The sequence below is a fragment of the Heloderma suspectum genome, chromosome 3, assembly GCF_057233095.1.
Source record: "Heloderma suspectum isolate Gila_16-S chromosome 3, 16-S_ref, whole genome shotgun sequence".
Classification (NCBI taxonomy): Eukaryota; Metazoa; Chordata; class Lepidosauria; order Squamata; family Helodermatidae; genus Heloderma; species Heloderma suspectum.
Genome location: NC_139460.1, coordinates 115,757,897 through 115,782,509, shown reverse-complemented (window position 1 = coordinate 115,782,509; position 24,613 = coordinate 115,757,897). Strand labels below are relative to the sequence as shown.

At 43.8% G+C, this 24,613-nt stretch overlaps 1 protein-coding gene across 1 annotated transcript in view; it reads right to left on the bottom strand.

Annotated features, from left to right (window-relative positions):
- The window catches only part of NLGN4X (neuroligin 4 X-linked), a 305,252-nt gene extending 282,526 nt beyond the window's left edge, over positions 1-22,726 (bottom strand). The window contains exon 1 of the mRNA XM_084844266.1: positions 22,345-22,726. The gene's annotated coding sequence lies outside the window, so the exon portion shown is untranslated. The remainder of the gene's footprint in view (positions 1-22,344) is intronic.
- Positions 22,727-24,613: the final 1,887 nt, after the last annotated feature.

Here is a 24,613-nt window from a genome sequence, read left to right as displayed (position 1 = left end):
GAAGAAGATTCCCATTCTCCAGCACACACACACCCCGCTGCCCCCAAATTATCCTCAAAATTTGCTCCAGAGAGTTGGGAAACCATCTAGAGCAAATTTTCAGGCTGTGTGGAAGGCTGCAAGTGGAGGAGAGAGGAAGAGAGAGCAGACTTCTGCTATCGTGATGTTGGATCTAAATAGTAACTGAAGGATCATAAAGCTGACCATTTCCCAGTGATCTATACTGAGTGTGGTCCCATCTTCATGCAATGTTCTTCAAGAACATTGAAGAATGTTCTTCAGTCAATTAGGGTAGGGGCTGTGGATCATTGGCTTTGATTCTAAGTGTCCACTCTGTTCACAGAACTTCTGCTCACAGCAGGAAAGTTCCACTCACCCAAGGACTCCTTCTGTGTGTAGAACACACCTCTGTGAATGGAAACTTCTTCCATTCACAGAGTGGGGTGGCTACTTATGCATCACCAAACAATGAAGGAATGCATAAAAACAAGCCAAAAGAGTACACATATTTGCATAAAATTTGAAATAATTTAGAAATTTAGAAATAATTACTAGAAATGCACCATAGTTGTGAAGACTATGACCAGATGACCCATGTGCCTGCTCTGCCTGCTAACCAGATGCTAACCTCAAGGCCCCTGTTTTCCTGTCTTATGATTGTTTATCTTTAGATTGGACTTGGGCTGGACAGCCCTTCCAATAGAGCACCTTCCTATTTAAAGTAGGACTCATGGCCACCCTATAATGGAGTGACTACTTGGGATCCAAACCATTCTGTGTTATTCCAACCACTTGCTACATAAATTTCTCAGCTATGTTTGTTTTGTGCTTGGGCCAGAAGACTGGAACATAAAAATATTTACAGTGGGTGTTAATTTTATCTATGTCCTACACAGTATTGAAAGAGATTAGTTTAAAAGTTGACGATTCATCAGGGCTTTCCAAAGCAGTGTTCCATGTTTTATTCCTACTCGAGGGGAAATAATGAACATGCACAATTTAATATGAACATCTAAAGTTTCATAAATCATTATTACTGCATACTTAACACTCATCAGATTTTGTTAGGGTTTCATTTCCTAGATTTTGGGAAATATGGCTGGCATATTACATAAACCAGGGTACTTAGGGCACATGCTTTGCATGCAGATGGTCCTAAGTGCAATCACTGGCATGACCGAGTAGGGCTGGGAAAGACACCCATCTGAAACCCTGAAAAGTCACTGCCTATCGCTATAGACCAGCCTTCCTCAACTTGGTGCCCTCCAGATGTGTTGGACTACAACTCCCCATCCAGCTCTGGCCGGTGGGGATGCCAGTAAGACCTGTATAGACCATGCTGAGCTAGTTGGACCCATGGTCTGACTTGGTGTAACGCGATGTTCCTGTGAGAAGGGAACTGACCAGCATGAGCCCCCTAACAGCTTCTACTATCCTGGAAATAAGCGTTCAATAAACAATCTACAGGTTTGCCCCTGTGGTTCTAAAACTCTCCTCCCCATGCCATGCTCCTTCCCTCATCCTATGTAACAATGAAGTATGTAAATTGAAGGCTGGCAGCCAACCCCAATCCACTGTAGAGTGTGGGGGTAGGGGAGTGGGGGGTGGGAAAGAAAAAGATGTCCTCTGCAAGCCTTCGACAGGGCTAGTAAGCTTGTACTCCAGGCTGGCTTGAGCACTGAACAGGGCTGCTCTTGTTATGGCTTGGGGATCTACTGTAGCATTTTGTTGTGGGGGCCCTCTTATTATTATACATACTGGCGAACACGCTACTCATTGTGTTGTGGGAAGGTGTGTGCAGATGGAGAAAGAAAGGTCCTATATATTATATAAGGACCCCTAATGGGGGCACAGTGTGTGTCTGAGCAGACTGCTGGGCAAGACCCAAGGGCAACACTTTGTTCCTACAAGATGAGCGAATAGCAGCCGTGCCTGTGGGGGAACGTAAATGGTTGCGCTTGAGGGCTGTGGCTGACCTTGCTCCCTCTCCCTGCTTCAGCTCCTGCTGAACTGCATACCTCACTTGCCTCGTGAAAGTCACTGTTACTAAGGATGTACGAAAGTCACTTACCATTTCGAAGGGTGACATTCGCGGTGGGGGGGAGGCACTCCGTCCTTCCTCCCAAAATTCTCTCCAGCCGGCTCCGCTCCACGGAGATTCTGCGGAGCCGCCGGCCGGGGCCACCCGCAGCCAGACATCCAGCCACTGGGCAGCCTGCAGGGACACAAATGGCAGCTGCTGTAGCCGCTGCCATTTGCGTCCCTGTATTTTGCCGTGATAGGCTACGTAAGTATTTATGTAGCCTATCACGGCAAAAAACCAAACAAACAGCGAATGCAAATGGCGGTAGCTACGGCGGCCGCCATTTGCATTCCCTTTTTTTTTTTTGCTGTTTTAGCCTACGTAAATATTCACGCAGGCTATTACGGCAAAAAAAAAAAAAAAAGGAATGCAAATGGCGGTCACTACACCATTTGCATTCCTTTTTTTTTTTTTTTGCCGTAATAGCCCATGTAAATATTTACGCCGCCATTTGCGTTCGCTGTTGTTGTTTTTGCCGTGATAGGCTACATAAATACTTACATAGCCTCACATAACATAAATTATTATTACATAAATACTTACATTTGCAGAGATGCAAATGGCGTCCCTGCATTAGCCGTGATAGGCTACATAATTATTTATGTAGCCTATCACAGCTATAATGAGGAAGCAAATGGTGGCTGCAGATGCGGCTGCCATTTGCAAGTCAGTGTGGATGGCAGCAGGTAAGTGGTCCGTTTCGCACGCCTTTCATGGGGTGGGGGGCAGGGGGCTTCGTTCTGCCACAGATTTCAGGGGGCCGAATGCACTGGCATTCAGCCTTACCGAGATCCGTGGCGGAATTCTCTGACATCCCTAACTGTTACCCAGCCTAACACACCTGGTAGGGTTGTAGTAAGGCTAAAATACTGCTCTGAGCTTTGGAGGAACTGGCAGGATACACATGTAACAGCAAATTCCATACAGTAATGGTGCCTGTTTATCTTAGCTAAAAGGAAAACACACGTACCCAAGAATAAAGGAAAGAAAATGGAAGCTGCAGCAAATGGCAAACGTGTGGTGATCTGTACAAAGACTAGAAATCAAAAGGGATGGCACATTCCTAAGGCATTGGGACTTTCCCGCAAGTGAGACTGGGTAATTCATAACCACAAAATCCAGATTCAAATTCAAATAGGAAGTATTTTAAAAGCTTGCCTAATAATTACACTGTGGAGATCATTTGTTTGCATGTGAGGAAGGCAAAAATAGTTTTTATTTTCCACTCTTTTGTCTAATATTTTTATCTCTTGATGTCAGGGTGGAAACTGAGCCAATAGAACCCCAGAGGAGTTCTGATTCTGTGGAGGATCAGCAATCCATGGGAGAGGAGCCACCTCACAGGCACAGCAGCTGGCAGAGATTCCTCCTGCTGGCATTCCTGAGATAGACAGTGATCCTAGCAGTGAGAAAGTGCGGGAACAGGGCTTGCTAGATACTCGATGCAGACGCAGGGAGCGATGAGTGATGGAGGGCATGGAAAGGAGGCGTAGAGCCCATTTGGCGCGCAAGCAAGGGACGCCTCCCATGGACCCAAGGGAAAGAGGGAGGATCTCTCCCTAGCCCATAAGTTCAGGGTCTTCAAGTGATTCTCCTTCAAACAGGGATCAACTGCCTACTCGGAGCATAGGCTACTCTGCTGTTCATTGCTTAGTCACCAGTGATTAGCATCTGATAGAGTCATTAAGTTGTAAAAGGATTAAAGCCTTGAAAAGAATCCTTTCATTTGTGTCTTGAGTTGGCTATTGGAGTAGACTGAAAGAGGCTGCTAGGGCGCTCCTGACACTTACTGCAGACTGTCAGACCTTACACTGTCTTGATAGATTTGGCCTTTCATAATGCATGCAAATAGTTTCAGAACCTGCTCACCATGTATTTATATGCCTCATTTTGTTTTCTTATATTGCCCGAAATCTCATATTTTAGATTATTTGAAGTAATATTAAAAAGCAGTTGAAGAAAAAAGTGGAAAGGTTATTGATCACAGTGAAGGCTCAAAGAAAATCGACTCCTAAACAGAAATAACAAAGAATTTTGTAAAATATTAAATTGCCGGGACAGCAGTCCTACAATTGTCTTATTCAGCTTTACTAGTAGAAAGATATAATTTAAAGTGCTGTTTGACCTTTAAAGCCTTAAATGGTTTGGGACCAAATTACTTGAAGGAACTGCCTTCACCCTTATCAGCCTGCTTGCAATTTAAGATCTGCAAGAGAGGCCTTTCTCACTTGCTCACCTGTGAGGGGAGTTAGATGTACCAGTACATGAGAGAGGGCCTTTTCTGTGGTGGCCCACACTTCTGGAATAAGTTGCCATCAGTGGTCCATCAGGCCCCATCATTGCAGGCTTTTAAGAATGACCATAAGACTTACTTGTTTACTCTGGTCTTACCTTGATTATGTTTTATCTGACAGGGTTAGAGCTGCAATTGTAGGTTCTGTCTTACGCTGATGTTTGCTGTTTTGTGGAATTTTTGGTGCTTTTATGACTGCATCGGGGGAGGGGGCTTGTGCCCTCAAAGATGGCCTATAATTTTTTTAAATAAATAATATAAATAAATGTCAGGAGCCAGGCCTACACAATATGGCCGCACTCCTGGCTCACATGTTCACCTACATAGTAAGCTAAACACCCAAACAGGACTTAGGTGTGTGTCTTTTGCATCGGGCTCTGGTTGGTGCATGATTCAATTTTAGTAAAAACAACAACAAACACACAGAGTAGATAGATCTCCCAAGCCTGAAGTCTGCCCACTCCTGTTATAGAATATCTTTTTCCTCCCTAATACATTGTTGCAGATCTGACTTGGGCCCAGTCTACATGGGAAATTTACTGTGGTGCTACTGCACCACACACATGAATGTGATACATGATATTACCCCCAATCTGTATCAGTCCTGCGTTTTCTGGCCGTGAAAACCACATTTTCGCCAAGTCCTTTTGGGATGGATTTTCCAGTTACCGTGACTTCCTTGTGGTTTGGGACTCAGTGTATCCTAAACTTGCAGTACTACTCCAGGGGGTATAGGAGTGGCTTCAGCACTGTGAGGAGGAACGGAAAGTTGCCTCAGCTAAGGGAGGACCCGACAGGAATGGAAGGAATTAACCCTTTCTGTTGGCTTCACCCTCTGCTGACCATCGGGTTTTTGTCTGTTTGTTTAATGTATACCTGTGCATCATTGCACCTTTGAATAAGCTTAATGAATGAGACACGTTCTCTCCATTGTCCTTTTTATTCCTATTCCTCAAAGAACAACAAGCTGGCATGGATAATCTTGTCTGCTCAGAAGTAAATCACATTCTCTTCAATGTGGCTTACTCCTGAGAAAGTAAGCACATTGCTTTTGGGATGCCTTTTTAAAAAAATATATCCATGCATCATTGCACCTGTGAAAGCTCAATGACCCCCCCCCCCCCGCAAGGGAAGGAAACTTGTTGATGTCCCAGACAGAGGGCATCTGTACACCAGCTTAAAATCCTGCATTTAAAATGGGGCTTTCTGCTTCCATTTTCTATGAGGGATCACGACTCCCTTTTTCATGTGCTTCCTTTCCCCCCATCCCTTCCCCGCTCCTTCTCCCCGTATCTGAGTCTTCCATTAACTTTCATTGATCTTGCTCCTCTTCTTGCCACATTTACTCTTTTCATGGCAGAAACTGAAGCAGAACACAACGGGGTAATCCACAACAGACGCAGTGGATATAACTGTGGCCCCTGCTTGTCCAGTGTTGTTGGATAATTTTAAATTTGTACAGCCTGTAGACATGAACAGGATCCTGGGAGAGGTGAGAGCCACCATGTGTGTTCTAGAACCTTGCTCTTCCTGGCTCATAAAAGCAGCCAGAGATGGACTAGCCGAGTGGGTAAGGGGAGTGGTTAATGCCTCTCTTAGTCGAGGCAGAGTTCCAGCCTGCCTGAAGGAGGTGGTGGTGAGACCTTTGTTTAAAAAGCCCTCCCTGAACCCCACCATATTGGATAATTATTGGCCAGTCTCTAGTATTCCATTTCTGGGCAAAATATTGGAGCACGTGGTGGCTTCTCAGCTCCAGGGATTCCTGGGTGAGACAGATTATCTAGATCCATTTCAATCTGGGTTCAGACCCGGTTATGGGACAGAAACAGCTTTGGTTGCCTTGGTGGATGACCTATGCCAGAAACTAGACAGGGGGGATCGTGTCCCTGTTGGTTCTACTGGACCTCTCAGTGGCTCTCGATACCATCAACCATGGTATCCTTCTGTGCGGCCTCACTGGGATGGGACTTGGAGGCACTGTTTTATGGTGGCGCCTTTCGTTCTTGGAGGGGCGGACCCAGAAGGTGGTGCTGTCTAACTTCCGTTAGACTCCCTGGCCACTGGCCTGTGTAGTTCCTCAGGGTTCTGTTTTGCCCCCCATGCTATTTAACATATACATGAAGCCACTGGGAGAGGTTGTCCGGAGTTTGGGGGTTTGGTGTCACCAGTACGCTGATGACACCCAAGTCTACTTTTCTTGGACTTTCCATCTAATTCCAAGGAAGCTGTTGGGGTGCTGAACTGTCGGCAGTAATGGACTGGATGAGAGCAAACAAATTGAAGCTTAATCCAGACAAGACAGAGGTACTCCTGGTCAGTTGAAATACCAGATTTTCTGTAGATCAGGGAATAGGGATTCAGCTTATGCTGGATGGAGTTACACTTCCCGTGAAGACACAGGTTCGCAGCTTGGGTGTACTTCTGGACTCAGCCCTGAGCCTGAATGCCCAGGTTTCAGCGGTGGCCAGGAGTGCATTTGCACAGTTAAAGTGAGTGCGCCAGCTGCGCCCATTCCTTGTGATGTCTGACTTGGCCACAGTGACACATGCCTTAGTTACATCCCATTTGGATTACTGTAACTCGCTCTACGTGGGGCTGCCTCTGAAGAGTGCTCAGAAACTCCAGCTGGTTCAAAGAGCTGCTGCCAGACTGCTGACTGGGGCTGGCTACAGGGAGCATACCACTCCCCTGCTAAAACAGCTTCACCGGCTCCCAGTCTGTTTCCAGGCACAATTCAAAGTGCTGGTCATGTCCTATACAGCCCTGTATGGCTTGGGTCCAGGTTATCTGAAAGACCATATTCTCCCTATGAGCCTGCTCATGCCCTGAGATCTTCAAGGGAGGCCCTTGTCAAGGTCCCACCACCATCACAGGCACATCTGGTGGGAACGCGGGAGAGGGTCCTCTCGGTGACTACCCCAAGGCTCTGGAACTCCCTTCCAGAGGGAGGCAAGAGTGGCACCCTCCTTGATATGCTTTCATAGGCATGTAAAAATGTTTTTGTTCTGGCAGGCCTTTGGGGATAGCTAGTCTGGACCTGTGAGAATATGACAGAGGGATACTATGGTTATCTTTCTTGTTGACTTTTAACATTTTGATATTTTATACAATTTTAATATTATTGATGATTTAATTATATTTCTAACTTTTGTATACTTCTATTTATAGGTTTTAACTGTACAAGTTTTAATGCTGCAAAGCTGCCTTGATTCCTAGTATTGGGGAAAAGGCGGGAATAATGATGGTGATGATTGATGATGATGATGATTTGATAGCTCATTATCTGAAATCTATTTAAAAATGGAACAAAGGGCATTTAGTACAGGCACAAACTTCCATGAAGGAGCAATCTCAGTCGCAGGATAAAAAATGAGTGTGAAGGAACCCAGAGAGACGTTATTAACTCATTCCTGCAATGCTGCTTCCGCTGCCCCCTCCCCCTGCCTTCCCCGTTCTCTCCTTTGTCTTCTTCATTTCTTTGCCTCAAGGAAGAACTAGCTGCCAATACACCAATAAACGTGTCTCCTCAGAAGTAAATCACATTCTGTTCAATGAGGCTTACTCCTAAGAAAGTTAGCACATTGCTTTCAGACTTAAACACACACACACACACACACACACACATCTCCACTCTTTCGCACCAAGCTTAATGAATACAAAAATAGAGGAAGGAAACTTGTTGATGTCCTGTTGCTTGGTCATGGGACTCTGCTCACATATGCATGAAATAGTGAGGTCCCTCTTGATGTTTGCCCAGCAACAGCAGTTTTTCCCCCAGGTATACGCCACATTAGCTGGCAACATGTGCCATGGGAGGCACAAATTCAAAGTGATGAAAATCCATTTTTAAACTGAATTACCTCAGAAAGCGGCTCTGTGTAGACTGGGCCAAGGTCTGCCATGATTCTACAGCTACTGACTTTATATTTTGCCTATGGCCCTCTAGTTTATTTTCCAAACTGGCCCTCTGCCTACCTTCTCCCCAAGTCTGCTCCTAGTTCTTCTTCTTATCCTCTCACTCACTGTTCAGTATGGAGTTCTGACTTTGTCTTGCCTCGTGGATGCTAGCTATATCACCCTCATTTTTACTGTCTGGCACTGAATCATTCCTTCCTTGACTAATTCCTCCTGCATAGTAGACTCATGCTCACCCTGCTTCACTCATTGACTTCAACTATTATTATCTAATTTACTAGTAGCAAGGTCTGTAGTAGTCCTGATCTAACAAAGGATTATGCTCTGCATGGTGTCACAGAAGCACGACAAATTAAAGTAATAAACATTTAATCATTTAATGACAAAAAATCTAAAAATCGTTTTCTATTCTATCTAAACCAAGCCAAGCTCAACAGTATCTCAACATCCTTATCTTTACATTGTATAAAAATATGCAAGAGCATAAAGACATTAACTTACGACCACGAAGACAGCAATGGCATTTTCAAGCAGTATTTACTATCCCGCATTTCATTAATACCAACCACAGGGCTCCTTGCGACAATTCTGTTTTCTTCACTGGCATCAGTTGTCTTCTCCATAGGGATGGCGGAGAATTTCTCCCCGAAACTTCGGGGGGCCGAGCGCCAACGTGTTTGGCCCCCCGAACAAGTTTCGGGGAGAAATCCTCCGCACCCCCCCGCACCCCGCACCCCCCCCGGGATGGGACTTACCTTCGCCGAATGTCCCTCCTGGCGGCGGGTCCAGGCGGCGGTTTGGCGGGTGTTCGAGCGGGGTGGGAGCGGCAGCCGGTCTTTTGACCGGCTGCCGCCACCGCCATTCCAATAAAAGAAAAAAAAAACACCCCCGTGATAGGCTACATGACGATTAACGTAGCCTATCATGGCTAGATTTGCAAAGTCAGCCATGATAGGCTACGTAAATCGTGACGTAGCCTATCACGGGTGACTTAAAAAAAAAAAGCGTGTACGGATAATGGCGGCCCCCATAGGGAGCCGCCATTCCCGTTCCTTATTTGGTCGCTGTAGTCTACGTAAAGATTTACGTAGACTACGGCGAAAATAAGGGCAACGCTATTTGCGTTGCCCTTATTTTCGCCGTAGTCTTCGTAAACATTGGAAATCTAGCCGTGATAGGCTACGTTAATCATTACGTAGCCTATCATGGGTGTTTTGTTTTTTTTTACTTTATTTTGTAATGGCGGCGGCAGCCGGTCGGAAGACCGGCCGCTGCCCCCGCCCCCGCCGAAACACTTCCGGGACCCGCCGCCAGGAGGGACATTCACAGGAGGTAAGTCCCATCCCGGGGGGGGCGGGGGGCGGAGAATTTCACCAACAATTTCAGGGGGCCGAATGCGTTGGCATTCGGCTTCCCGGAGATTCGGGGAGAAATTCTCCACCATCCCTACTGCCAGGGTCACTATCTATCCCAGGAATGCTGACAGGAGGAATCTCTGCCAGCTGCTGTGCTTGTGAGAGATGAGCGAGCTCCTCTCCCACAGATTGCTGTTCCTCCTCAGAATCAGAACTGCTCTGGGGGTCTATGGGCTGTTTCCACCCTGACAAGTGGGATATTAGGGTATTGAAAGCGGGAGCACGGAAGTGGGAAATTTCGGTTCCAGTTCGAGGCGGGTACTGCGTAGTGTGAAAGGCAGGAGGTGAAACCTCATTAGAAGCAAAAAAAGGCGGTAAGTGTAGATCCAGCCACAGTATATGCTAAGCTTCATCTTTTCCTTTTATCTAAAGAAGACCAGCAGCCAACATTATACCCCTTTGGCTGCACCACATCTCATGAATTGACTCACCTGTATATGGATACATTCCTTGATCAAAATCAACCCATGCCTAAGTGAACATGTGTGGTCCTGCAGAAACATGTTAGGCCCAGGAAACCTTTGCCCATGAAAATGTATGTATCCTTCAGGGGCAGATAAACAACACTTTAAGGAGCGGGGGGATTACTTTAATCATTTAGGGCACAATCCTATGCATGTTCAGACAGAAAAAGTTCTACAATTCCCAACATGCCCCAGCCAGCCCTGTTGGGAATTGTAGATTTACACGATTGCTCCCTTATTGGAGCTACTTAAAAGTTGAATCTGATCCCTATTAAATAAGTGTTTTCCATTTATTTCAACTGTCATTTAACCAAAATAACTCTGCCAAGGCCATTTCTGCATGGAAGCCCCACTAAGTTGGGTGTTACTGCCAAACATTTGGGTATAGGACTGGAGCTTCAATGTTGTTGTTCCAATTGAAATATGAGATATAATTGCAGATGCTGCAGTTCCCACATGCCAATTAAAAGGGCACTTCATTTGCCTGACAAATTGACCCTAAAAGCTTATACCTCAGTAAAATTTCTTGTCTCTAAGGTACCACAGTGCATGGGAAAGTCAGATTAAAATGGCTAGCTCTAGAGAATTCATTGCTATCACCTAAGTAAAGCTGGCCAAAACCATTCCATTATCATGATATTAACTTAATCTTCATTATCTCAAAGAGCTTATAACACATTGAGAAGTTAACAAAGCCAATGCTACATTTCTTTTTTGAATGGTAAAAGTTAGCCAAAAAAGTTTTTATATAGGTTGGGACTAATTATTACATGTATAATAATTCCAGGGGTGCCCTACAAGGCTCTGACCCCTACAAATCATGGGAAAATCACTCACCCAGTCCATAGCATCCAAACCTCCCCTAATATACTCCAAAATAATCTGCTGCCACCACCTACTGATTTACTAAAAGCAGTAGGGCTTCCCCTTCTATATACTTGGTTGTGTAATTCAAAACCAGCCAGTGGAGTGAGATATGCCAACTTAGAATCCCCCAGAGCAGAACACACTGATTGTTTTAAAAATCAGTCAATCAATTTATTGATGGAAAATAAGTCAGAACAAATAGTCATTGATACAGAATAACAAATAATTCTAATATCCTAATATAACTGAATCTCCTCTTTAATAGCTATCTTAACCAGCAGCCTTTTGCCTCATCCTCCCCGCCGGCCCCACAAATCCTCTCTCCCTAAATCTCCTCTAATTCCTCTATCTGAACCTTCTTGTAACTGACCTTCTCAACATGTCTTCTCTACTTGTCACTCACCATAACTCCACCCACCATTCCATGGCACTCATTCTTCTGTTACAATGTTATTCAACCCTAATACAGCACGTTGTTGTTGTTGTTGTTCAGTCGTTCAGTCGTGTCCGACTCTTCGTGACCCCATGGACCATAGCACGCCAGGCCTTCCTGTCCTGCGCTCTCTCCCGGAGCGTAATACAGCACAGGGACAATTAAATTCATGAGTGAAACTACTACTTAGCTACATAGCCTTTTCTCAAAACCATGAGAGGATGTAACATATGAAACTGCCTCATCATGAGTCAAGCCTCTGATTTATCTAGCCCACTATTTTCTATTCTGGGAAGCATCAGCATGGGGATATTTTCCAGACACGCTACTGGAGATCCCTGCATGCAAAGCCTATGCTCTTTCTCTGACCTATGGCCCTTTTCTGATCATATTAGTCTCCACTCATGGGGAGCCCATGCAGAAGCATTATCCAGAGGCAAGCACTGTGCGATGAAGCCCACTTTGGATAAGATATAAAATTATACTTAATGAACAATTATGTATTTATGCATCACTCAGGCTTATACTTTTAATAATACATAGCTTTAAACTTTTCAGATCTTCAATAGTCTCATTACAAGTCCCCTATTTTCCATTTACTTTCAGTCATACTCTCTGACCCTCTTATGTTATTACCAAAATCCAATGAAATGGTCCCATTCCAGCCACAGATAAATTGGTACTTCTTTAAAAAAAGAAGTCGTTTTAATAATGAGTGCATTTTTCGCTTCCCTCAGCCTAGTCATTTAATCAGCTCATTGTGATATTTTCTATAATGTGTTTCTAATAAGAGCTCCATTAATTTTCAGAGCTTGGCTGTCTTAAAAATTTCAACATCTCCGTCAAGTAGCAGGTGTTCACAAAATAACATGGGAAAAGAAACCTAGGAAATGCTACCCAATTACTTAAGTGAGGCCATCTTAAATTGAGTACATTAAGAGAAGAGCTAGAACTCAAGCACTCTGTAATGAAAGTGCACAGATGAGCTCAGCTGTGAAGACATCCTTTATATAGTGTAGAAATATATGATTGTGCCAGTCTTGTCTTCATCCACAATTATAGGAATATATGGAAAGGATTTAGGAGTAAGTATGGACAAAGCTGTCAAGTCACGTTCTTGCTCTGCATTCAGATTTGTACAACTCGAGTTCTTTCTCTCCTGAATATGAATAAATTTACGAATTTTGGTGAATTCTTATCAAAAATGAACTGAAACAAAATTCTCACCCATCTGCACCAGCCAAATTCAGTATGTACAGCTATTCCCAGCAAGGTGAGGACTTGCCATATACTTGCCTGCCATATAACATATCAGCCAAGGAGCCTGTCAGAAAAAAAAGAGGTGGGAACTCTAATTCAGCCCTAACATGGCTGAATATACAGGGATTCAGTCCCAGACTTTAAATAGCAAAATGTTCAAAGCCCTTGGCCTGGATGGTCAAATCTGTTAGGTTCAGTTTCTCCCTCATTCTTAAAAAAAAAATTAAAAAAAATCTCAAGGTCTTTTTTCTCCCGAATATGAGAATTTTGTGACTTTGGGTAAATTGTTATCAAAGCCAAGCTGAAACAAAATTCTTACCCATCTCTATCTGGGAGTGTCTTTCAGCTAGGTATAGGAGAGAAATCTGTTTTTGTGAACCTACCTAATTTGCACTTCTCAAGCCAATATGCAAACTAAGGCAGTTATCCTTCATATTCACACTTCTCTGAATTTCACAATACACTTCTCTAATCCAAAAGTGTGTACAAAAATGTATATAGTGAAAATAATGTAGAAAAAGCTGAGAAAATTGCTTCCAAAACTTCATATATTGGGCAAAGTGCATATATTAGGATAAATGTGAATGAATTCCCATATGGGTTTTTTAAAAAAATGCTAACTGGTGTGGAAAAGTAACCGAATGAACACAAGATTTTTTTTTAAAAAAAAATCAAAACCGACAGAAACCAAAATATACAGATTCATGCATCCCTGCTTTCAGCTCAGTTCAGTCTCTGATACACACACTGAATTTGTAAACTAATAGGGACTGAAAAGACCTCAAGGGCTGTTATCTCAACAATTACCCTAGCCAGGCCATATGAAAGGCAGCATATGTAAAGGAAAGAACAACCCATTTAAAAATGGGTGAAACACACCATGCAAAGATGTAATGGGAAGGGAAATTAAATAATTCTGTTCTTAATCCCCTGTCAAGTCTGGCTTCTCACTGTCAGGGGCTTCAACCAGAATCCTTATACTTTGGCAGGATGCTATAAATCAAGGATGAGAACCTCAGACCAGGCAGTCAAATCTGGCCCTGCCATCATCCCAGTATAGGTCTCTGGAGATCCCCCATGGGCCATGTTCTTTCCTCTGATCCCACTCCTTTTCCCTGACCACTGATCATTTGGTAGTTTCCAAGCTTTTCTGCATTCTTCTCCATTCTAAAAGGTTGAAATGCCTCTCCTAAGGTTTAGTTACTGGCACTAAGAAACTTTGCTAGGATTTTTGGCCCTGCTCTTTTGGTCTTTGCCCCCACTCCCAACCACCACTGGAATCTGGGCCCTGAGATCTTCTCCAAAATGGAGTTCAGCCCTTGGGCTGAAAGAGGTTAAGCACCCCTGCTATGGATTCTACCACTACTCCTCAGCTGCAAACCTGGCCCAGAGAGTTCTGATACACTGATGTTGCCACATGGCATAGCACCATCTCCGAGGAATATTATTTGCCTTTGCTGATCCCACTGGATATAAATACTTCTAGAGCAACTTTTAGTCTCTGGCTGGACAAAAAGTACCTTGAACTGTTCCTCAAGTTCTGCTCACTCTTTGCCTGACCTCATGCCTGCTTCCCATCCCTGCAAGTCTCTTGTTCACCCGCTGCATATGCCAGCACCTTGTTTCTTATTCCTCCCCACCTCCTTCCAATGGATTATTTCATTACCAACCCTAGTTTCTCCTGACAATATGTGTCTTTCATGTTCAGTGATGGCACCCAATATTCAAATGTGGCTGTACTATCAATTTAAATATTTAATTCAGGGGTAGGAAACTCAGTCAGTGCCCTCCAGTTGTTTGAGACTGCAACTCCCACAATCCTTGATTATAGCTAGGCTAGGGCTGGCTAAGGCTTATGAGAATTTTAGTCCAAAACATATGGAGGCACCATGTTTCCTGCCCCTGATTTAATGCATTATAACACCAGCCATGTTATTTTCAACCCATTTCCTAATCATTCCAGACACAAGGTTTGCCTTTTTCACTGCTATTGCACACCAAGTTGATATTTTCAGTGAACAGTCCACCACACTCTGAGGTTTTTTTGTCCTGGGTAGTTATGGTTAATTCAGATCCCATCAACAAATATATGAAATGAATGCTTCAATGTATATTACTTTGCTCTGACTTACATTGAATCTCATTTGCCCTTTTGTTGTTCATTCATCTGTTTGGAGAGATCCTTCTGGAGTTTTTCAGGCTGCTATGGATTTTACCATTGTGAATATTAGGGTCATCCACAAACTTGGTTACCTCACTACTTACCCCTTACGAAGAAATTAAATAGCACCACGTCTGTCCCTCCTGATAAAGCCTCAGAGAACTACAGTACTAATGTCCCCCCCATTACAAAAACATTCAGTTTACTCCCATCATCTGCTTCCTGCTCTTCAACCATTTTCTGATCCATATAGGACTTGTCCTCTGTGAGTGCTAAGTTTGGTATGAAACTTTGTAAAAAAAAAGGGGGGGGGGGTTAAATTAAAGTGTAACATGTTTTCTGGATTGCTCCTACCTGTGCATTTATTGACAGGCTCAATTCTAGAAGGCTGAATGGGAAGGCTTTCATTTGCAAAACCATTTATTCTTATAGGCTAGGGATGAGTAACTTGTGGCCTTCCTGGCTTTTTGGCCTACAGCTTCCATCAGCCCTAGCCAACATAGCCAATGGTGATGGATCATGGGAGTTGTAGGCCAAAATATGAAGTTGCCCATCCCTGCAATAAGCTGTAGGTTACAGTGTCAGGCAACCTATGACCTGGACTGTGATATACACAAGGACACAGAAGGTTGTCAGGTCAGACAATCATCTGACCAGGTATCAAGCAGCATCCGTATGACATTTACATCCTGCCTTTTAGTAAAACTTTCAAGAAGGCTAATAAAACGGTTAAAAATATAGGAACAATTAGAACAATACATTAAGGGTGCGATCCTATGCATGTTTAAACAGGATGAAAAGTCCTTCAGAGGGCTCTTGTGTCTTTAAATACTACAGTGATAGGAGGAGCAACAATTCATGTCATTTTTCCTTCTGGAACGCTTCTAATGGGAAAAGTAGCATATAGAAAACTATGATTTTTTTAAAAAAGTACATGACAGCTGCCAAGGGGTACATCCAATGTCACGCGAGCAGACATCTGCTCATGCAGTGGGCGTCTCTTCCCTCACCTCCTCCCTGTACCTCCCCCACAGATGCTCAAATATGCTCTGGAGGTTCCCCTAGCCCTCTGGAGCAGATTTGGGGGCTACACAGGATGCAGAGGGAGGGAGAATTCTGTTCCACCAGCAGTGACTGTTTGTTGCCAGATGGACACTATTGAATGTGGTCCAGTAAGAGTAAGGGGTAATAAGATCTAAGACAGGGTAGTAGACATGGAGACAGAATTTCACATCGATTTATAGTAACCAACCAAATGAAAAAAAACAAACAAAAAAACCTTTAGATTTGAGATATTTAGCTGCTTAAGTTGATCCAATTTTCCTAATTAACTTTGATTAGCTCATCTGCAACCAAGCTAAGTAGGAACTGTCAGGATCAGAGTGTACAAAAATAATGTTTCAATTTATGTAAAACTCAACAGAATTAATTATGGGGTGTGTGTGTGTGTGTGTGTGTGTGTTGTTTTATTACTTACAGGTCTATAAATTTGGTGTCAATGAAAGCAAGCCGCAGGATGTTTATACAGGTTCTGTTTATTTGTTTCCTTATGGCATAGGTAGATCAAACAAGGTGATAGGAGGCCAAAGATCTGAGTCAGAACCTAAACCTCCATCCTTTGTATTTTCAAGAAACTGGAATTTTGGTAATTCTTCTGCAGGGAAGATGATTCTGAAGATGTGTTTTCTCCTTGCCCAACCAATACTTGGCCTTGCTGCTCTTTCACTCTTTAGATCCAGCATCTTAGAATTAAAAATTTAGGGTGCAATCCTATGCATTTTTAGAAAGAAGAAAGTCCTACAGTTCCCAGCATTCCCCAGCCAGCTACTGGGGAATGCTGAGAGTTGTCGGACTTTCTTCTGTCTAAACATGCATAGGATTGCACCCTAAACTACTTTTTTGATTGATGTAAATGTAAATCAGGGACAGGAAATTGCACAGTTTGGGACAGAACAGCCCTCTCAAACTCCGTTCCGGAGGGTGGAAAATGCATCCTGTTCTGACTTTTGTTTATTTGCCCAAATGTACCAGATTTTTTTTATAAACATTCTACACCATTTCCCTCACAATTTCATGTGGTTCATTGGACAAAGGGTTGGAACTGGAAGGGGGAAGCATAAATTCAAACCTGCTTATCCATGGAACTCACCATGTGGCCTTGGGTATGTAATCTCTCTTAGCCTAACTCATCTAGTTGTAAGGGTAAGATGAAAAATATGCAATAAAAATTCTTTTAAAAAGCAAAACAACCCCTCTACACCCTGCATACACAAAGGATTATTGTGCTTAATATTTCCAAAACATAAATGGCAACTTCATGAACACTCTTCCACATGCAGTTTTTCCCAGCTGTCATTCTCTCCCTGCTGCCCTTATTTTTCTCCCTCACCATTAGATATACTGAGTGGGCTTTTACTATCTATTATTTCCAGGAATAGTGCCAATGAAATCTCATTTCCATCAGACAACAAGCATTTTTCCCGTTGCAATTCAGGTCAGGGGACTATGAATGCAAACAGAATGAGGCCCATTAAAAGGTGAGAGAACCGAATACATAACCCTGTCAGATGTGGGGATCAAAATGGCTCATAACATAAATGCTTTACAAACATAGCTTGAGTGCACCTGAGCTGCACGGTGATGAAAAACAGCTGCAGGTTGAAGTGAGAGCCCCACTATTGCTCAGAATGGCTCAATGCCAGTTCTGTATTTGTGGTCTGGTTTTATAATGTTTCTTTCTTTTTCTCCCCCCTCCCCGCTGCCCTTTCTGGGTTTCCTGGTACTTAGGTATACACATTCGTAATGAAGCTTGGTCACATGAGCGTCTCATCTCCCTAATTTTTTGCAGCAGGCCGTAAAATGGCAGAATGACAGAACCTTCTGTGGGGTTTATGCAGAGATGCTGTCCCACACAGGTGGATCTGTTCCACACAGTGGGTGATTCAACTCATCAAAGAACAACCCCTCTCTTTTCAAGGCCATGTAGCAGCTGTATTGAGAACCCATCAAAAACAGCAGTATGTGTACTTTCCTGCCTCCATTGCAAGAAATGGCCACTATTTAAAAGACCGTTTTTATTTGGAGGCGGCATTCAAGCAGCTCTCCCTTCTGATTCACTGCTTTCTCTCAGTGACTGCTGATGAACTTCAGCCTGGCATGCGCATATTAAGACAGCCATTTTTGACAAACCCTTTATCATTGTCCTTTTGGAGCCAAACAGACTGTTAAAGAACACTGAATGTACCGAACAGGTTCAAGAGAGCATTTGTGAAGCAATGACGATCATGCAGAATTTATTCTTGATACCGTCAAAATGAAATAATAAACAGCTAATTCTGTGGAGATGACAATAAAACTAAAGACATCATAAACAAATTTGTTTTACCTATCACACATGACACTAAATTTTTACTTACACTGTTTTTACTTACATTGTTGTTATTGTTGTTGTTGTTGTTGTTGTTGTTATTATTTGCAAACACATTGACCAACTACATTGGCCATTCACTCTGGAACTGTAATGTTGTGACATACTCAACACATGGATTTAAAGCTAACAATTTACAGTGCCATGAACTAGCTACTTTCCTCATATTGTCTGCATTATATAGTGGCCTTGAAATATTATAGAAGTAATGAGAATCTCCTGGAAAGAAGCAGCCTGAGAGAAAAGGTACCTCATACAATTATGAGCCAAACCATAAAATACATTTACATGTCTTCCTCACAGATGCAATGAAACAGAAGTCATTTTTTACTTAATCAAATTAAAATTAAATCTGAACAGTCATAACATATCTCCATTGATTACTAATTTTCTTGATGTAATACTACCTAAATACTTATGTTTATGTAGGTATTGATAGGTAAATCATCTTCAGCTCTTTATATATAATGAGTTTTACATAATTTTAACCAATAATGTACAATTCTATACCAGAATAAGAGATGAGGGCCATTGCATCTCTGCCATGAAAAACAACAATCTATAGACTAGAAAAGTCAAACAGAGAAAGGGGGGGGGAGAGAGAGAGAGGGAGAGAGAGGGAGAGAGAGAGAGAGAAAGAAAGAAAGAAAGAAAGAGAGAGAGAGAGAGAGAGAGAGAGAGAGAAGGTTGTCAACCAGTGAATTAAAACTGAATGATGCAATCAACCATATTCTGTTCCACTAATAGCAAAGAAATAATCTATGTCCCAGTACCTCTGTTTGTATCACACAAAAAGCATACTTTGGCCTTCCATTAATCTGAGTTCCAAATTTGCAATAAATGGATTCCTGAAAATGATAAGAAGCAATCTGAGCAATTTCCATATGAGCTTGCTGCCAGTCATGATGCCCTTTTGCCCTTTCCTTTCAGACCTTGCCATCTCTAGGTTGCCTTATGCATGCTCCACCTTAAACATACAGGTTAAAAAGATTCTCTCTGTTTTTAGGAACCCCTTTCACTTTCCCTTAGTGAAAGTGACAGCAAGGGTATCCTCCCTCATATCTTTCTGTCAGTTTTTATAAAATCATGTAACTACAGAAAAGCAGGAAGGTGATTTACATCAGTAGGACTGCAACCTTCTCCACAGACACACACACAATAAAGCAAGAACTCGGCACCCAATCTAAGACAGCCAGCAGAATCGATTCAATGGTTACATCAGTCTTTGCCTCTGGTTATTGAATCACCAGACCTGCTACAGTTTAATCCAGAACACTTGATTTATCTAATATATCGGAGAGCGTTATTCATTCTGTTGCATATCTTTTGACATCACTGCTATATCTCGTCTCCAAGAAGCCAAATCCTGCACTCATTGCAATGCTCATCTATAAACTTTGAATTCTCATAAGCTTTTCCGGTTCTCAGGAAGACATCATCAGTGGATAGGAGAGTAGGCCTGGATGAATATCCCATGATTTGTAAAACAATCCAGCTTTTGTCATTTGCAAAACAGACATACAATGGGTCTTTTAAGATACAGAGAGTACATGGAAATAAAACCATTCAAGCAATTGACCAAACCTCCCCCCAAAATAAATAAAATACACATCATTAAGAAGTGTGCACACTACCACCTTGTGGAATCTTTTCGCAAGAACAGCACCTGGTTTTTTCTTTCTACCCAAAAAAGGAAGAAAGAAAAGTTATTTTTTCTTTCTTTGTCTAGAATGAAAATTCCCATAGCACCAGGGCAGATAAAGGTTGTCTTATTATTGTTTTTAAGAATGAAAATTTTACAGACCGACAGGGACAATACGGTTGTCTATGTATTTTTCCCCTTTCCTTGAAATAACTGTCATAGTACTAAATAGTGAAGATCATAATTAACTAGTCACTGAACATAACCACTTTCCATTGAATTTATCCATCCCTGCCCTCAAAATATCTTTCCAACAAAATGGAAACCAGGAAACCACAACCTGTAAAGCTCCAATAACCATAACACCAGCTGGGGAAGGATGAGGGTGAGAATAAGAAATCCAGTTTCTTTCAACTTAATTAGTGGATCTACTCAGAGGATACTAACAGCCCAAGATGGGGATTCTTAGCCTCTAGGACTTGCTGTCTTGTTGTACCTGGCTCACGTTAAGCCCTAGGCAAAGCCTACCAAACAGGGCCAGTAACTATTGCTGCAGGCGGTGGGGGTGGCTTCACTTGACTTTAGCTTGGGGTTACAGCCATAGCAGAGGTAGCTGTGATCACCTGGCAAATGGCTGGAAAATATGGGGGAGCAATTGGTAAAGCAGCTTAGCGTGACCAATCCGTTGCAAAGTGAGGGCACTGAAGTTGGGCATTGAGAGAACAGCTAGGAGATGTTGAGAATCGGGTGACAGTTAACAGTAGTCAAGAGATGCTGGAGAGTTTAACCTGACACTGAAACTGGGCATGGGGGTGGGGTGGGGGAGTTGCAGCTGCTGAACCCTCAGCGCCTCTCAGCGCCAAAGATCAGCAGCCTGTGGAGGAGACCTGTCTGCATCAGGAACTACCATGTGCCTGCAGTGGCTTGACAGAACGGCGGGGGTGGGGTGGGGGGAGCTCTGCCCCCCCTCCCAACTGGCGTCTTCCTTTCTTGCAGTCTTAAACATCAGAGAAACCCCACAGGCTGGGGACGGGATGAGGACAAGGCAGCAGCTTAGCAAAGCATGTGGGAGAGAGGCGAGTAACAAGTTAGGCAGCCGATCTTATGACCCCACTCATGGGTGGTTGCAGAAGGGACAGGTCATCATTCACAGCGCCCTGCGGAGTGAAACGGGGGGGGGGGGCGGTATAGGAAAATGAAGGCAGCTGCAGTGCAGAGACGGGGGGGCGGGAGGAATACAAGAACAGAGACAGCCCTTGGATGCTGGGCATTTAGGCGAAGGCGAGGGCGAGGGCGAGGGCGAGGGCGAGGGCGGGGTGCGGGGGGGGGGAGAATCAGTTCTGGATTTCTTAACTTTCCACTGAAAACTCAGGAGTTGGCAGCCTTGATAAATCATTCCAGGCTTTAGAGGAGGCAGTTTTCTTCCTCCTTCTTCTAGGAAGGTGCAGAGATTTCTGAACAGACAGCCCCCCCTCCCGTACATACACAGAGGATCCCGCAATCCTGTCCTCCTCTCCCCCTCCCCAGCAGTCCTGCCTCTTCCTTTGTAGAGAAAGCGGTTTACTTTACCCTTCTTTTTTATTTTATCCACCTAAGAAGGGAATAATAAACAAGAGGGCGAACTCACCCAAACGCCAGCCTGTAAGTCAACCCCCGTATGTTATCCCATGCATTTAAAAAAGAAAGAAAAAGAAGGGGGGTGGGGAACCAGCAGGCAGTCTCCGGAAGATGAAGGAAAAAGGGACTTGCTTAATGCCTTCAGAGAAATCCCTACCATACAATTCTTTCCGGGGGGGGGGGGAATTAAAGCTCAACGTGTCTGTTTTGCAATTCTACCCGCCCGCCCGCCAGCCTCCAAATAACAGCCCATGAGATCCTGCTTCCTTGGCACGATGGCTTGCAGGAAAATGTAGCAATTCTCTCTCTCTCTCTCTCTCTCTCTCTCTCTTTCTCTCTCTCTCTCTCTCTCCTGCAGATATTTAGCCCCCTGTTCTCTCCACCACACTCTTCTGTTTATTTGTCTGTAAGGCAGAGCTACTTTGTAAACAGCTCACACAGAGCCCCGGAGCCTTTCTAAATAGCTGACTGCAGCAAAGTACCCCCATCAGTTCATAATAGTGGCCCAGAGAGGTGGGAAGATGTGTGTGTGTGTGTGTGTATGAAATCACCATCTGTAATGATAGGCTGAGAAGAAAAATAGAAAGAAGTGCGTCCTTTAAATAAATAAATAAATAAATGCAATTATGAAAAGGTGGCAAAGCTACCAAAACACAAAGCCCCAAACGCAGAGACGACTGCAGCAAAGCAGTCCCTCTCAGGAGTACCAGCTGCAAACCGGCGGGGGGGGGGGGGGTGGAAGAGGACAGACTTCTATAGGTACCTACCTTTACCGACAGAGCTGCGGCTGTATAGGGAATAGGATGCTTTCCAGCCTGTTTCTTCTAGTCGACTTCTAGTAGAAATACCACACAACAGTGTTTACCGGAGTCCAGCTTCTCTCTTCCTCCCCCCTTTTGTGTGTGTGAAATCCAGCACGATTTTTCGTCCAAAGGAATGCAACAGCCCCCCCCCTCCCAAAAAAGCGGTGGGGGGAGAAGAGACCAAACGAACAACAAAAAAACCGTCAACCACACTAGGTTTGAAGGAACCCGGTGCTTTTTGTTGTAAATGACCTACATTCAAGAGGAAAATTCGTTACAATCAGCGCAAAGAGAAGGAGAGTCGGATCTGTGAGTAAGAGCTCCGATTGCCTGCCTATGCAGGGAGACAGCGACAGGGAGAGAGAGACGGATCATTCGGCAAGCAAAAGCGAGATTGAAGAGGGAGAGGGGTCCAGGCTGTACCAGTCTCTCTCCTTCTGCTATTGGACCAAACTGAATGAAATTTACAAAGCCAGCAGCCAATAGATCTCTGCAGCCTGCCACATCACTACAGAAACCATATCTACATCTACAACCTAATGCAAAGAGCATCTAATCCTAGTGCAAACCCACTGTAACAGAATTATCAAGGGTGTCTGTATGGTTGAACAGGTGGGCATTGTACACATGTAGAAATAAAAAGATCTAGAAGGAAGGACGCCCCCCTGGTAAGTCCCTGCCTCAGTCTGTTCTAGCATCGCTTACTCAACACACACAGTTAACCGTTTAGTGCCAGCTCTCCTAAAATGGTGTTTCCAGTGGCATTAGTGAGTATCTGCCAGAGACTAACAAACTTGTCAAAATAGTAACCAATTGTTGCACCTGATGGCATGACTGAAAACATACTATTGCTGTTATATTCACTTGCCCTTTGCTTAGATCTCATGCCTCCCCCTTCTCTCACCCTCACCCCACCATTAAAAAATATGTTGAGAGTGTCACACAGATCGTTTTCTCATGCCAAAGATAGCATATTCCCATGTGTTTTTTCTACTATGATATGGATTCAGGTTTCATTTTAAAGATCTTGAGCAGGAGGACCTATGAAACTGAGGTGTTGCTCCCTCTTCTTTTAGACTAAGACCATGTCTGTGATTGGTTACATAATAATAAAAACAACAACGATGCACTGGAATCAGTGAACAGATGTTATCTAAAAGCCCATAAATCTCCATAATCTACCAGCAGGAGACTGCAACTGGGGCTATTCTGAATTGAAGGTGTTAGCTCTATCCTTGGTGCTGGGAGCCCTGACACCATACCACCACCTACAGAAACCAACTCTTTTTAGCAGAGTTGCATCCCAATCTGGCTCTCTGAGATTCCCCAAAAGGCCATGCTCTTCCCCTGGCCCCACCCTTTCCTCTAACCACTGGTAATTTGCTGGCTTCCCAGCTTTTGTGCTGTCTTTACTCCATTCTGTGAAACGCCTCTCCTGAAAGTAAGAGTGTTACACTAAAATATGCTGGAATTTGGGGTATTTTCTGCCTCACCCCTTTTTTGCCTTTGGACTCACTGGTTTTGCCTGCAGCCCAGCTCACCACTGGAATGCGGCCCCTGAGAGCTTCTCCAAAACGGAATTTGGCTCTTTCAATGAAACAGGTTCCTCTCCTCAGCTTCAAAGCATGGTTGTTCCCATGCAGGTGAGAAAATGGATACAATTTCCCTAGGGATGGCAGAGAATTCTGCCACGGATCTCAGTGAGGCCGAATGCCAGTGCATTCGGCCACCCGAACTCCATGGCGGAACGGCCTGCCACCCCGTGTATCCCCCCTGGGATAAGACTTACCTGAGGTGGATCTTCGGGCAGCGGCTGCAGCGGCTGGTCTTCCGACCAGCTGCCACCGCCACCATTTGCAGTCTTGCAAAAAAAAAAAAAATGATGTGATAGGCTATGTAAAGATTTACGTAGCCTATCATGGCTGGGTTTAAAAAACAAAACAAAACCGTGTACGCAAATGGCGGCAGCTACGGCCGCCACCATTTGCATTCCTTCTTTTTGGCCGTCTTAGTCTACGTAAATATTTACGTAGACTATGACGGTGAAAATAAAAGGGAACGCAAATAGCATAACGGGCACTATTTGCGTCCCTTTTTGATTTGCCATTTTAGCCTACGTAAATATTTACGTAGGCTAAAACAGCGAATCAAAAAGGGACGCAAATAGCGCCCGCTATGCTATTTGTGTTCCCCTTTATTTTCACTGTCATAGTCTACATAAATATTTACGTAG